This window comes from Phalangium opilio, unplaced genomic scaffold, assembly GCF_054372755.1.
Source record: "Phalangium opilio isolate 3A_F unplaced genomic scaffold, DU_Popi_V2 ptg000038l_1, whole genome shotgun sequence".
Taxonomy (NCBI): domain Eukaryota; kingdom Metazoa; phylum Arthropoda; class Arachnida; order Opiliones; family Phalangiidae; genus Phalangium; species Phalangium opilio.
The window spans coordinates 3,708,916-3,714,915 of record NW_028324161.1 but is presented as its reverse complement, the minus strand read 5'-3'; positions in this window follow the sequence as shown (position 1 = coordinate 3,714,915).

The window sequence follows — 6,000 nt, the reverse complement described above, 5'->3', positions numbered from 1 at the left end:
CCCCATATACTTCCATGAGTTTTCCAGGTTTTTCCCGTATATGGAGTATCCTATGGAGCAAATGTTGACGAAGGAGGGAAGGGGCAAATAGGACTAAATAATCAAAGGATATCCCCGAATCTCTAATATAACCAGGGTTACGAGCTTCCAAAATTTAGTGTAATGTTAATCCTATAGAGGAGGAAAAGTACCTACAAACACCCGTGGCAAGTACCTACAAGCACTCACAAGCACCTATATGTGCCCGGGGCAAGTACCTACAAGCACCCGGGGCAAGTACCTACAAGCACCCGGAGCAAGTACCTACAAGCACCCGGGGCAAGTACCTACAAGTACCCGGGGCAAGTACCTACAAGCACCCGGAGCAAGTACCTACAAGCACCCGGGGCAAGTACCCACAAGTACCCGGGGCAAGCACCCACAAGCACCCGGGGCAAGTACCCAAAAGTACCCGGGCAAGCACCCACAAGTACCCGAGGCAAGCACCCACAAGTACCCGGGGCAAGTACCCACAAGTACCCGGGGCAAGCACCCACAAGCACCCGGGGCAAGTACCCACAAGTACCCGGGGCAAGCACCCACAAGTACCCGGGCAAGCACCCACAAGTACCCGGGGTAAGCACCCACAAGTACCCACAAGTACCTACAAGCACCCACAAGTACCTACAAACACCCACAAGTACCCGGGCAAGCACCCACAAGTACCCGGGGCAAGCACCCACAAGTACCCGGGGCAAGCACCCACAAGTACCTACAAGCACCCACAAGTACCTACAAGCACCCACAAGTACCTACAAGCACCCACAAGTACCCACAAGTACCCACAAGCACCCGGGGCAAGTACCCACAAGCACCCGGGGCAAGTACCCACAAGTACCCACAAGTACCTACAAGTACCCACAAGTACCTACAAGTACCCACAAGTACCTACAAGTACCTACAAGTACCCACAAGTACCTACAAGTACCCACAAGTACCTACAAGTACCCACAAGTACCTACAAGTACCCACAAGTACCTACAAGTACCCACAAGTACCTACAAGTACCTACAAGTACCCACAAGTATCTACAAGTACCCACAAGTACCTACAAGCACCCACAAGTACCTACAAGCACCCACAAGTACCCACAAGTACCTACAAGCACCCACAAGTACCTACAGCCACCCACAAGTACCTACAAGCACCCACAAGTACATACAAGCACCCACAAGTACCTACAAGCACCCACAAGTACCTACAAGCACCCACAAGTACCTTCAAGCACCCACAAGTACCCACAAGCACCCACAAGCACCCACAAGTACCTACAAGTACCTACAAGTACCCACAAGTACCCACAAGTACCTACAAGTACCCACAAGTACCCACAAGTACCTACAAGTACCCACAAGTACCCACAAGCACTCACAAGCACCTACAAGCACCTACAAGCACCCACAAGCACCCACAAGTACAAAGAAGTACCTACAAGTACCTACAAGCACCCACAAGCACCTACAAGCACCCACAAGTACCTACAAGCACCCACAAGCACCTACAAGCACCCACAAGTACCTACAAGTACCCACAAGTACCCACAAGTACCTACAAGCACCCACAAGTACCTACAAGCACCCACAAGTACCTACAAGCACCCACAAGCAGCCACAAGTACCTACAAGCACCCACAAGTACCCACAAGTACCTACAAGCACCCACAAGTACCTACAAGCACCCACAAGTACCTACAAGCACCCACAAGTACCTACAAACACCCACAAGTACCCACAAGTACCTACAAGCACCCACAAGCACACACAAGTACCCACAAGCACCCACAAGAACCCACATTTCAGAAGACCATTTCATCATGGCTTATTTAACCTTCAATAGACCATTTCAAGGCTTCAAATAGAATCTCTCCAATAGGAATGCAAAAATAAACCACTAAAAAAGGCGAGTTTCCAATGTGTTGTCAATTTCAAATAAAACAGTGTATCATTGAAAAATCGCAAATCGAGGTATTTTTGGAAAATTAAAATTAAACATACTTAAACTTAATTTTTCGAAATAAAGAGTAGAAAAGGACCTAAAATAAAGATCATATGTTCATTTAAAACCGTTTTCAATCCTAAGAAATGTATAGTTTTTGTTATATACGTTCCACAATTTGACCTTTTTTATAAAAATTCCCATGTTATTTCTATGGGAATTTTCCAGTTTTTTGGCAAAAAGGCTGATTAATTTTATGTAAATGAAAACCACCCTTAGCAACTTTATTTTTTATAAAATAAACTATTAGATGAATCCCTTTGAAAGTTTAACTACATATTAAGGACCCGGATTGTAGTTCTGTGGAATTTTTTCAGAACAGTTAACACAACACAAAAAAAACTACATCCAAACCAAAAACCCTCCTTATACATTAAGGGGGAGGACGACTGACCTAAAGTTCGAATCTTTTTCAAACGATGGCGCTCAGATCTGCGGGGAATAACACAATTCTATCCCCCGTGTAGTAGGTATTATAGTGGATATTTAGAAGTTTTCCTTCTATAAACCATCCCTGTACCGGAATTCAGTTAACTATTTATTATTATTCAACGCTATACTAACGCCGATAGAAGTCATGAAGGCTTTAATGTATTGAACATTAGGTGAGACGAACCTGATCTCGCATCTTTGAAAATGGGGAATTTTTTTTTTCCCCCAAGCGCGGTTAAGATTACCAGTGAAAGGGAAAGGGCGTGCGTTACTGATCAAGGATAGATAGCGACCTAAACAAGAGGGGATGTTCACCTCGACATTTTTCATTAAGACAACCCAAAATAGTTCGAGTCCAGTGTTCAAAATAATAGCCCCATACCAGAAATACATGAACCGAAATTACCGGAGACATATTCCTCTAACGCTAGAGGCAAGTTCTCTCTGTTTCCCCTCTTTAGGCGCCGTATTTTATAGCCCCCTGTTAGAAATACAATCATCTCTGATTGAAGAGCGAGCTTTGAATACGCCACCTAGCGATTGCTACAAGAAGCTTTGTTTATACACAGACTAAAAATATACTGTGGGAAAGTGTCTCTTTTAGTCTTTGTAATAATGGCAGTCTGCTCTTCTTGTAGGGATTAACCAGAAGTGAATATTTAATCAAGTGCCTTATTTTTTAATCAAAATTGAGAAATAAATGGTCTTGAAAGGTTTTTTAAGTAAGTTACTACTTCTTCCACGTTTAGCATAATTGCAAACTAACCACCAACCAACCAACCAGTGCACCATTGACCACTAGGCCTAGGTTTGCAGACGACGTCAGGACGATTTTAAAGAAAGAAGAAAAATTGTTTGGCTGTCACTATGGCAACGAAATTACCCATGATTCCAAAAATATTTTTCCCGCTGCCGCGGGAGGGTAAAATTTACTAAGCTTCCTTCTAGACTCCCTCCCCATTCACTCGGAGACATTGCCTGTGGCGAAAAAAAGTCTCGTAGATAATTTCGGTTCATGTATTTCTGCAAGTATCAGACAACGACCACATCTCTTTTCGACGCCAGACCGTTTTCACAAAATGTAGAGAGGAAGGCTAGCAGTTCAGTTTCACTCGTTACTTGACTAACTCGGCTAATTTCAGAGGGCCTGACATCACTGCACTGCAGTTAAAGCTGAGAGAGGGGGAGGAAATATCTCTAGCCCTTTTAGTGGAAGCTATCTATATTTAGAATAATAAAATAAATTGCTTTAAATTAATCTAAATCGATTAAAACTGGTTGTATGACCATTTCTGACTCAATTTAATTATTAAAAATCATTTAGTAAAGTAAATTTTATTTGAACACCCGGGAGAGGGTCAGTGAGGCCTAAATTCAAGAAGGATAAACTAGAATTTTGTTGGTGATAAGCGGGAATAGCCCCGAAATCCACGAGCAGCAAAATTCTTTGACGAAGCGAATGAAGCCTTTCAAAATCGCATTCACAGTCTCCCGTATTAACCCCTCCCCTCGGTAGTTCTGTACAACAAAAGAACTTCAAAATCTCGCTGCGGGGGCCAGCCGACCAGTTTTACCTTTTCCCGTCGTTCCGCCAGTCTTTATACCAGCATAGAAGGAAAACTTCTACATAGTATGAGAAGTTCAGAGTTTAGCCTATACCCAGATAGGGTGCCCTCTAGGAATTAAGTATTGAAGCTGTCTAAATTTGAAGTTTTTCTGGTGCAGCTCTTTTATTAGTGGACGGATTTAATTGAAAATTATTTTAATCGATACAGCTCAAAATTGTCTTTCGAATGACATATTGGACAAAACATTAGGTATTGAATTGTAAGAGTTGGACTCGAATAACTACATCCAAAACTTCATCGGCGGGAAAAATATTCTGACTTAAATATTGAGTTAAAAATAATGAAAAATATTTTAATCGTTAGGAGAAGGTTTGAACTATAAGTCAGTAAAATTTTATCCGTATAGGGCTATTATTTTGGGGACTGGACTCGAACTAAAACGGGCTATTTTGATTAGTCTTCAGTAGTCTTCCCCCTTAAGAGCAGTATGAAGTCTTCTCTAAGAGAGCTACCGCTCTCTCAGAATACGCATAAGGTGCCATAACATCTAACAAGCATTATTACGACAAAGATTCGATACTCGATGATGAATTATCGCCATTTAAATCGAAGTTGCCAGATTTTGAATAAAGGCTGATTACTCGTGACCTATTCATCCGAATTGAATTTGGTGAACACTTTTCAAATACGAATCGACCCCAAGGAATCCGAAAATCGCATTTATATCCTGGAAAAATCAATATTTTCAAAGTTGATAATTTTGACATTTCCGGTTTCCGGTATAAGTATGCAAAGGAAACTGTGGAACGGGTAAAATATGAAAGAGGAATGCAAAACTTTTATAACGCACTTTATTCCAGAGCGCTAGCTTGAATAGATTTTGAATTATAGTAAAATATGTGCGAAAAACGCAACGCGCAAAGACTTATTTAACAGTCTGTACTTATGGATGCTTGTAGGTACTTGTGGGTGCTTGTAGGTACTTGTGGGTGCTTGTAGGTACTTATGGATGCTTGTAGGTACTTGTGGGTGCTTGTAGGTACTTGTGGGTGCTTGTAGGTACTTATGGATGCTTGTAGGTACTTATGGATGCTTGTAGGTACTTGTGGGTGCTTGTAGGTAATTATGGATGCTTGTAGGTACTTGTGGGTGCTTGTAGGTACTTGTGGGTGCTTGTAGGTACTTATGGATGCTTGTAGGTACTTATGGATGCTTGTAGGTATTTGTGGGTGCTTGTAGGTGCTTGTAGGTACTAGCGGGTACTTGTAGGTACTTGTGGGTGCATGTAGGTACTTGTGGGTTCATGTAGGTACTTGTGGGGGCTTGTAGGTACTTGTGGGTGCTTGTAGGTACTTGTGGGTGCATGTAGGTACTTGTGGGTGCTTGTAGGTACTTGTGGGTGCATGTAGGTACTTGTGGGTGCATGTAGGTACTTGTGGGTGCTTGTTGGTACTTGTGGGTGCTTGTAGGTACTTGTGGGTGCTTGTAGGTACTTATGGATGCTTGTAGGTACTTGTGGGTGCTTGTAGGTACTTGTGGGTGCTTGTAGGTACTTATGGGTGCTAGTAGGTACTTATGGATGCTTGTAGGTACTTGTGGGTGCTTGTAGGTACTAGCGGGTGCTTGTAGGTACTTGTGGGTTCATGTAGGTACTTGTGGGTGCTTGTAGGTACTTGTGGGTGCTTGTAGGTACTTGTGGGTGCATGTAGGTACTTGTGGGTGCATGTAGGTACTTGTGGGTGCTTGTAGGTACTTGTGGGTACTTGTGGGTGCTTGTAGGTACTTGTGGGTAATGATAAAATGTTTTCGGGGAATGGAATTGTGGTCGAAAAGCCGAGATAAGTAAATTTTTTAAATTGATTACCAGTAAAATAATTTATTTCAACGGAAAACGGTAATGGAACGTTGTTTTTTCTTAAGCATGCATTTAAGTTTCAATTAAAAAGAAAAATCCATATCTTATCCT